Raw genomic sequence first — 10,574 nt, forward strand, 5'->3', positions numbered from 1 at the left:
CCCTGGGACTTAGCCCATTTGAGCTCATGTATGGTAAACCATTCCTTCTCAACCATAACCTGCCGGTCCACACCCTGCTGTTGGCCTCTTACCTCCCCTACCTCACCTTACTTCATTCACTCCTCAGGGAACATGCTGATGACATCTCCTGTCCCTGTGTGCTCATCACCCAGCTGGTCTGGAGGTCCTGCCTCTCTAGCCTGTGGACTCTGTCCTACTCTGATCCTCCCAGCGCCAACCACTCCATCCCTGTTGGACAGAACCCCACATTGTAATTCTCACCACTCCAACTGCAGCCAAACTACTGGGTCATGAAAACCGGTATCATATCTCGCCTCAAGAGGGCACCTTCCCCTCCCCCAGGGCCGCCATCATCCTGGACAGCCACTGCTCTGGGGCCTACCAAGCTTAAGCTTGTCCATAATCATTGTCCTCCTGGCCCTACCCCTGATTCCTAAAATACTGGTCTCAGCTCAGTCCTTGCCCACATGTTCATGCTCCTCCCACCTATCTTCTTTCCAGCCACGCATTACAAGAGAACATCACCACAATTCCAATGTTCCTTCACTGGATTACCAGCAATCCAGGTAACTGTCCACCATGGTGGAGTTCACAGACGTGACTGCTTTGGCAAACCCCCCAGATCAAAGGTCTGTATGACACCGACCACTCACTGGGGCTATAGTAATGGGGGAGGGCACCAGGACTTTAATCGACAACAACGAGACAATTTCTCCCCTACTTACTAACCTCCTTCACCCATAAAACCTAAACCAGTGCTTCAATCTAACCTCATCATTATCTCCTGACCCACTATCCCCCAACCCTTTTTTTCAACTCTACTCTCTTTAATTCCATGACCCCTATAAAGCCAGGAGATTGCTTAACTGGAGGTCATGTCTTCCAGTGTGGGAGCTCTCTATTCCGCTGTCTACCACCTAATGCAACTGACATCTGTATTCCTGTAATTGTCCTCCCAGAGGTCTCCGCAGCCCCAAAACCAGTCTCTCCCAATACCAGTGCTGCAAAATGCCAGTGCTAAAAGGTACATAATTGTCCTTCCCTTTCTAGCAGCATTAGGTGTTCTTATGGGAGTAGGGACAGGAGTAACTAGCCTAGCATATGGTACTACCCAGATACAGCAACTGGCAAATACTTTGAATACAGAGCTACAAAGTGTTACAGCCTCCGTTATAAAACTGCAAGACCAGACTGACTCCCTGACTGATGTGGCCTTTCAAAACAGAAGGGCATTAGACCTCTTACTAGCAGAAAAATGGGGGAACATGCGTATATCTGGGGGAAGAGTGCTACTTTTTTACAAACAAATCTGGAGTGTCAGAAACATGGCACAACAACTTAAGGAACGCATTGCCAAATGACAACAGGAGTATCAGGGACAACATGGATGGGTTTTATTATCCTCTTTTATCCCTTGGCTACTCCCAACCCTGGGACCCATAATAACTGTAGGGATAATTGTAATGATTGCTCCTTGTGCTCTCAGGCTCATAAAAAATTGAATCCAGGAAGCCTCCAGAATAGCAGTCAACCAGATGCTTCTCCATCCATACATGCCTGTACCTGCGGAGCCCCAAGATCCCCCAGCAGGCTCCTGTAGACAACGTCCCTGATCAGCAAGATGTAGCCAGAGAGACTGATTGTCACCACTTTTCCTATCATCAAGAGGTTGGGATGGTAGCTTTGGGATCCACAGGAGAGAAGGCCCACACTTCCGGGAATGGAGAGTCCCTACCTGCACTTCTGGAAGTCCTCGCCAAGGTCCCCGCGGGCATCTAAAGTTCAACAAGTGAGGGTCAGACATGCCTCAACCTTTAACCCCCACGCCCTGTATCTACAAAAGGAGCCCTCCCAACCTCTGACGCACAACTTCCCCAGCCCCTACTCTGTTGGGACCGGTGAACCTCGCCCGGAAGCAGAATCCCAATAAAGGCTTGCAAATTAATTGATTCATCTGGCTGGGAAGATTTGTTACGCACTGGACACCTTGCACTGGCTACCTATACCATGCCCATGCTGGTGCATCCTGGGAGGCAGCAAAGGATGGCTAAAGTGCTACTTCTCCTGGCACCCACATGGGAGACCTGGATGCAGTTCCAGGCACTTGGTTTTAGTCTGGCCTGTACTAGCCTATGTGGGCATCAGGACTGAACCAACAGTTGGAAGATTAATCTGTCTCCCTCTCTCTCCCTGTCTCTTTCTATGTCTCTCTCTCTCTTGTTCTACCTTTCAAATAGATGAAAATAAATAAGTGAGGCTTGTTGTCTTCCTCCTTGCTTTTAATTACCTCCCTGACTAGTTTTTGAAATTTAGATGCATATGCTATGCTTTGGAAATTTAAAGAGGCTGGTCCTGTTTTTTACCATGTAGGATATCAGAATATGCCACCGCAGTTATGACTGTAAGAGACCGAAATGTACCACAGGAAAGTATGGTGGTAGGAAGCTAGAAGGCCATCCTAAAATATGACTGTAGGAGAACAGGATTTGCTACCCTCAAATCTGGTGAATTAGCATTGGGATCATTTTGACAAATAGACACAGGAGGAGTTCTGAAAACAGAGTGGGCATCTCCCTTTTCTAAGGGAAAATCATATTTATGAAGGAAATCTTCACTTGTAAGGGTTCACTGGGTCAGGAGGAGGAGGAGGCTGGGCAAATCACCAGGGGCTCCTGGTGGAGGAGGTCCTGACCTAAATCTGCATAAGGAAACTGACCCTTGTTTGCTGTGCTTTTCCTGTCCACCTCCCCCTCTCTGGCCACCTTCATGCATTCTTGTCTCATCTTTCACTGAAGATGTTTTTTTTAAGCCCAACTGCTCAGCCGTATCTTTGGGAGTTATTAATTTTCCCCAGGTATCTCCCATGTATACATGGGGCATTTGTGTTAATAACCTTTTGTCAGTTTTTCTCTTGTTAATCTGTCTCATGTTGGGTCCCGAGTTGAGAACATAGAAGGGTGGCAGGAAATTATGCTTTGCCACTGTTAAATGACCATGTGAAACAATATCATGAATAAGAAATTTGCCAGTTCCACACAAGTATGTATATATGCTGTGTGTGCATGTGTGTGTGTGTACAGACACACTGACTTGTAAATATATAATTTTAGAAGAGGATGAAAAAGATCATGTGATATATACCAGCAAGTAATTGACATATTCAGAAACAAGCACATTGATATTTTTGACACATAGTATGTAAATATTCTCTCTAAATGGGATAAATAAAACTGTATGTATCCTCACTTCAGTTCAAGTCAGCTTTGGAAACCAAATGAGCTACACAATTTATTTACACTTTCCACATCTTAGGATGTAACACAGCACATGAGGGATCATGAACTTGTGTGATCCTGGTAATGAACATCAAGTCCGTCATTTTGTTCTGTTTTCAGCACTTGCTCAGTGTCCTCCGCTATGAAAGAGGCTGTTCTCCCATCACACTCAGAGATTAAGGAAGCAGTGAAACAAAGACACAAGGAAACTCTCAGAGGGTTCTCTAATTCCCTTTATCATACAGGGAAATATACAATGCATTCAAATAAGCCTGATGGATTCTTTTGCAGGAGAACGTGAACATCCGGATTATTGTGGGGGAAAAAATATCATCATTTGTTCTCCCTCCCTTTCTTTGAACAGCTAGATGGGATGCAGGTATCTCCTTCTCCAGGGAAGATCTGCAGATGAAGCAAGCGAGGTACTGGGTTGCTAATGATTCAAGCCCTGAGTGGACACCTATCAAAATCTATTGAGAAAAGAGCAGGAGTAGAACCTAGGCAAAGCAAGAGGTGCAAGGTCCAGAATCTCAGGATTAGGGAGCATGACCATTGTGGTGGTCTCTGGAGAAGGGGACACCTGTCCAATGCTTCCACACAGAGCCTTGAGCACCCAGTGGGTTAAGGGGAAGAACCTACCATGCACCAGGCAGCAAATCTGGACTTGGGCTCATAGGCTTTTGCAACAGCAATACCAAAGCCAGAGGAGAACTAGGACAGAAAAAATCCAGCAAAGAGGAATGATGGACATTTCTGGATGGCTCAGGATTCACTGACAATGAAGAACCACAGCTCTCTGACCCCTTGTGCTTTGCTCTTACTGTGTGAGACCAGGAAATATCCTACCTGTTGGGAAAATGATGGCTGTACACAAAATAGATGACATCATCAAGGTCAACAGTCTCTCTCTCTCTCTCTCTCTCTCTCTCTCTCTCTCTCTTTCTCCCTCTCCTTTTCCCTCTCCCTCTCCCTTTCTCTCTGGTTCTGACTTGCAAATGAATAAATACAGCCTTAAAAAGATGAAGTGATGTGAGGGTGGAGGCAGAGCTCAGAGTGTTGGGTCTACAAACCAACAAATGCCAAGGACCACTTGGAGTCAATACAAATTGAATGTGGTGAGCTATTGACTGTCCAGATTTTCCCCAGAGCTTTATAGGGAGGGAGGAGGGCTCCTTGACACCAGGTTTCCAGCCTGCAGAATGACGTGAAAATAAGTTTTGGTTCGTTGACTCCAATTTGCTACAGCAGCCCTAGGAAGATCATCCAAGCACCTTCAGGGGCAGCTCTAAGAGAGCTGGAGGAGCGAAGCCACACACTCAGGAGTGACAGTCACGTGGGCAGATGTACAACAGCAGTCGGACTCACACCAGGAGTTTTTATGCATTTTACCCCAAGGCTTTTTTATTCCGAGAGGCATCACCGATTGGGGCATCCTAATCACATATTGTCTGTGTCTGTCTCCTCAGCTGGATCACAGATGTCTAAAGGTCAAGAGATTTCATTTCTTCCTTCAAAACTGTATCTAAAGATTGTTGCGTGCTCCACTCTGCTAGGTGCTGGGATAAGCTGTGCCGAATCACACCCGGTTCTTGCTTTCAAGACGCCAGTAGAACTTGGGTGGTACATCACTCTGCATTCAAATCATCTGAGTTGGGTGAAGGAAATAAATGCAGAAGAAAACCATTTGGAGGAGCGGACAGTTTAGTACTGAGAGAACTGGGCTCCAGTTGTGTAGACTTGGATCCGATACTTATCTCAGGTTCCTTAATAGTAAAATGGAGAATGTAGTACTGTGTGGAGCTGCTGGGGTGATTATCAAAGGAATGAATGCATGTCACACATAAAATGTACATGCAAAATGCCTTCCTTGTCACTGTGTATGAGAAGCTAATGTTTATACTTTATGTTAAGATTTGAGTACTTTTTTCTTGGTGTTTTTCAATTCCATTTTTTCCCAGCTTTCTAACGTAATCAGAGCAGGGATGTTGCTCAGATGGTGCAAAGCTGCAGGAAACCAATGTCACAGGACAGGGTGGTGTGGAGCTAGGCTGAGACCCAAGGTTTCCTGTCTTCTGGGCTCTGGATTCACCACCACAGCCCAGCCACCCTCCCTCGGGGAAACAGAACAGACAGGGTGGTTTGCTCACATCTGCAGGATAAATATGACTCCTCTTCCTTGAGAAGCAACTTACCCAAGATTTATGTCTTCAAAGTATTCCAGCAACGGTGGGCATTTGGCCTAGAGGGTAAGATGCCTGTGCCCCCTGCTGGAGTCCCTGGGTTCGGTTCCTGGCTCGGGCTCCTGACCCCAGCTCCCTGCTAATGCAGACCCTGGGAGGCAGCAAGTGATGGTGATGGTTCCTGCCAGCTACGTGAGACCTAGATTGAGTTCTTGGTTCCCAGCTGTGGCTTTGGTCCCAGCAAGGGGGAAGTTGCAGCAGATGGACCTCTCTCTCTCTCTCATATAAATAAAAATATGTTAAAACATATAACACAGCTTTAGTTTAGAGCTTATAAAAACTTGGTGTTGATAACAACTAATGCTTACATGCATTGGTCTTTATTCCAACTTTTTTTTTCTTTTCTTTCTTTTTTTTTTTTTTTTTTGACAGGCAGAGTTAGAGAGACAGAGAGAAAGGTCTTCCTTTTCCGCTGGTTAACCCCCCAAATGGCCGCTACAGCTGGCGCGCTGCGCTGATCTGAAGCCAGGAGCCAGGTGCATTCAAACAAGCAGGCAGAAGATTAGCCAAGTGAGCCGCGGCACTGGCCTATTCCAACTATTTTTTTAAAAAAATTATTTGTTTGAGGCCGGTGCTGCAGCTCACTTGGCCTGCGGTGCTGGCACCCCAGGTTCTAGTCCCGGTCGGGGTGCCGGGTCCTGTCCCGGTTGCCCCTCTTCCAGGCCAGCTCTCTGCTGTGGCCTGGGAAGGCAGTGGAGGATGGCCCAAGTGCTTGGGCCCTGCACCCGCAAGGGAGATAAGAGGAAGCACCTGGCTCCTGGCTTAGGATCGGCGCAGCGCGCCAGCTGCAGCACACCAGCCGTAGTGGCCATTTGGGGGGCTGAACCAACGGGAAAGGAAGACCTTTCTCTCTGTCTCTCTCAATGTCTAACTCTGCCTGTCAAAAAAAAAAATATTTGTTTGAAAGGCAGAGTTAAAGAAAGAAGGTGGGGGGCCTGGAGAGAGAGAAAAAGAAAGAGATCTTCCATCTAGTGGTTCACTCTCCAAATGGCTTCAACAGCTGAGGCTCAGACTGAAGCCAGGAGCCAAGAGCCTCATCTGGGTTTCCCATGTGAGTACAGGGGCCCAAGTAATTGAGCCATCTTTATTTGCTTTCCCAGGTGCACTAGCAGGGAGCTGGTTAATTAGCAGATAATTAGCAGCAATCAGAGTGGATCAGCTTGGACTTGCACTGGCGCCCATATGGGAGACGGGCATTGCAGATGGCAGTTTAAACCTTTAGGTCACAATGCTGGCCCCAACTAACCATATTTTTAAGTTTCTCATTTCCCTTACAACTATGCCAAGTAGGTCCTATCTTTATCTGCATTCTAAACATTAAGAAATCAAGGATGGGGCTGACGCTATGGTGTAGCGGGTAAAGCATCTGCCTGCAGTGCCGGCATCCCATCCGGGCACTGGGTGAAGTCCCGGCTGCTCCTCTTCTGATCCAGCTGTCTGCTGTGGCCTGGGAAAGCAGTGGAACATGCGCCCACATGGGAGACCCAGAAGAAGCTCCTGGCTCCTGACTTCAGATAGGCCCAGCTCTGTCCGTAGCAGCCATTTGGGGAGTGAACCAGAGGAGGGAAGACTTTCTCTCTCTTTCTCTCTCTCTTTTTCTCTCTCTCTCTTTGTTTCTCTGTGTGGATTAATAACCAGAATCTACAAAGAGATCAAGAAACTCCACAATAACAAAACAAACAACCCACTTAAGAGATGGGCCAAGGACCTCAGTAGATATTTTTCAAAAGAGGAAATCCGAATGGCCAACAGACACATGAAAAAATATTTAGTATCACTAGCCATCAGGGACATGCAAATCAAAATCACAATGAGGTTTCACTTCACCCCGGTTAGAATGGCTTACATTCAGAAATCTACCAACAACAGATGCTGGCGAAGATGTGGGGAAAAAGGGACACTAACCCACTGTTGGTGGGAATGCAAGCTGGTTAAGCCACTATGGAAGTCAGTTTGGAGATTCCTCAGAAATCTGAATATAACCCTACCATACAACCCAGCCATCTCAACTCCTTGGAATTCACCCAAAGGAAATTAAATTGGCAAATAAAAGAGTTGTCTGCACCTCAATGTTTATTGCAGCTTAATTCACAATAGCTAAGACCTGGAATCAACCTAAATACCCATCAACAGTAGACTGGATAAAGAAATTATGGGATATGTACTCTATAGAAAACTATACAGCAGTAAAAAAAAAAAAATGAAATCCAGTCATTTGCAACAAAATGGAGGAATCTGGAAAACATCATGCTGAGTGAAATAAGCCAGTCCCAAAGGGACAAATATCATATGTTCTCCCTGATTGGTGACAACTGACCGAGCACCTAAAAGGAAACCTGTTGAAGTGAAATGGACACTATGAGAAACAATGACTTGATCAGCCCTTGTCCTGACTATCGAGGAACAACTTACTATTTTATTCCTTTTAGTATTTTTTGTTCTACTTAATACTATTGGTTGAACTCTTTAATTAACACACAATTATTCTTAGGTGTTTAACTAAAAAGTGATCCCTGTTAAATATAAGAGTAGGAATAAGAGAGGGAGGAGATGTACAGTTCAGCACATGCTCAATCGGACTTACCCCTAACAGTAGAGTTAGAAACGTGCCAGGGGATTCCAATTCAATCCCATCAAGGTGGCATGTACCAATGCCATCTCATTAGTCAGTGACCAGTTTCAGTTCATAATTGATCATAATGATAGGATTAAGAGTCAAAGGGATCACATAAACAAGACTAGTGTCTGCTAATACTAACTGATAGAATTAAAAAGGAGAGAAGGATCCAACATGGGAAGCAGGATACACAGCAGACTCATAGATTGGCAGATGTCCTAAACAGCACTCTGGCCTCAGAATGAGCCCTTAAGGCATTCAGATCTGGCTAAAAAGCCCATGAGAGTATTTTAGGCATGGAAAGCCAATACACTGTGGCAAAAAAAAAAAAAAAAAAAAAAAAAAACCTAAATGAAAGATCTCTGTGAGTGAGATCCCAGTGGAAAGAATGGGCCATCAAAGAAGGAGGTACCTTTCTCTGAAGTGGTTCCAATTTTAACTATGCATTATGACTAACTAGACAGTTGATCCTGCAAGAATAGTTTGATGACCGCATGGTACTAGGGTTACAGTCATTATCTGACTGTCTACCATGGTGGACGTGGGCCAGGAGAAGACTTTAGCAGCACTGTGCTGCAGAGGCTACCTTCAGAAATGATTTTTAAGGATCAATTTTTAAGGGGGGTGTGGGGAGGGCATTGGGAATGTGGAGAGTTCAAGAAAGAGCAAGGGAGCAAGCGTTTCAGCGTGTGCAATTCTCGCTTAATTAGAAAAGAAGACTATTAACAAGTTATTTTTAAATGCACTGAAGATCAGCAGGTATATTAGAATTAAATTACACTGGGAGGCTGATTGGCAGGCTATGCAATGTGGGCAAGTTTCTAATCTTGTCTTTATCAGCATAGTTTGCAAAGTAGGTTTGAAAGGCATGCCCCAAACCCATAGAGTATGGAGCTATAATTATGCAAGCAAAAAAAGAACTAATTAGAAATGTGATAAGCAATGATTAGGGAGCCTGTTTCAGGAGGAAAAGGAACAAAACAAGCAGATGCCAACTGTGGTGGCTTTGGTGACAAGGGACAGACCCACTGGTAGAATGAAAAGTTCCCTGTCACCTGGGGAAGGGATTTCCCTCAGGACTGGAGTATTAGTATGTCATTTATGTAGAGGGCTAGAAACAAAAACAGCTACCACAAAAGAGAAACTCCTGGGCACAAAGAGAGCCTGCCATCAGAAGACGCACTCGCAGACTTATTGTCAACCAGGAATCCTCCTGAATAGCAGTAGCAGGAACGGAAATAACCCCAGGAAAGCAGAGTCTAGTGGGGAGGGTGTCCGAATACCTTGGCTCCTTTTTGGCTGAAGTTCTTGGGCTTGATCCCGAGGCAGGGTGCATTGGAAGAGAGACTTTTTCTCCCTAGGCTCTCCCCAGTGCCTGACCTTCTGCCCTCCAGGGCTAACCGCATCTTCCTCCTTCCTAGTTTGCCTTACCGAATCAATCCTGAGCCATCCAGAGGCTCGAGCTGCTGCCCTTCCGCTCCAGCCTCATCTCACCCTCAGGGCGCGAGTGTGAATTCTGGAGCCTGACAGTTTCAGTCCCAATCCTGGTGCTAAGGACTGAGTTGTGGGACCCTGCAGGAAGGCCTGGCACTCTGTGTCTGGGTTCCTCATTTACAAATGGAGGTGAGACTATGTCAGAGGACTGTTGTGAGGATTAAAGCAGGTAACAAAGGGAAAAATGCAGAGACTAGCATGCAGGAGGCTTACTTGCTGAGTACCCAACAAATGTGCAATTAGTGTAAATTTGCTTCCTCGGGTGAAACTCCTTAACTTCAATCATTACCCACTGTCCCGACCCGCGGGACAGCAACTGGGGTCGAGTACCTAGAAGGAGAAATGAGAGGGGCAGGAGACACAAGGATGGCAGCAAGACAAGTGCTGATCAAGCTGCAACTTTATTTTTTGAACTGCTCACTATATATCATTGAGGCATGGGAAAGAGGAAGGGCTTGTCTTCGCTACTGCAGTGCTGACGCAATCAAGAAAAACCCGCGGGGCCCTATTACGGGAAGGGGCCCTGTTACGGGAAGCTACAAGATTAGGGAAGGGGGGTAGGGCGGTTACAGGCGCATGGCTTCTACAAGATTAGGGAGGGGGGCAGGGCGGTTACAGGCGCATGGCTTATAGTACATTTTATCTGACACGCCAGGTTTTTCTATTACCAAGAGGTAAGGCCACCTACTGCATGGTCCCTGACATATCCCCCTTCTTTATCAATTTAAGAAGGATAGCTGTGGTTTAGGCCAAGTTTGACGAACGAGCAGTGCCTGTCTTAGGAATCGACCCGAAACCCTAACACCTCTTACCCGTCGCTGGATATCCTTGCCAGTCCCCAAGGACTCCTGTCTTAGGCGGGTGTGGGTACGGGAAGGTGCCCGTCATTGGCTTACTGCTCATTTTATTGATAGGCCTGGGGCCCTT

The sequence above is a fragment of the Lepus europaeus genome, unplaced genomic scaffold, assembly GCF_033115175.1.
Source record: "Lepus europaeus isolate LE1 unplaced genomic scaffold, mLepTim1.pri SCAFFOLD_527, whole genome shotgun sequence".
NCBI lineage: Eukaryota > Metazoa > Chordata > Mammalia > Lagomorpha > Leporidae > Lepus > Lepus europaeus.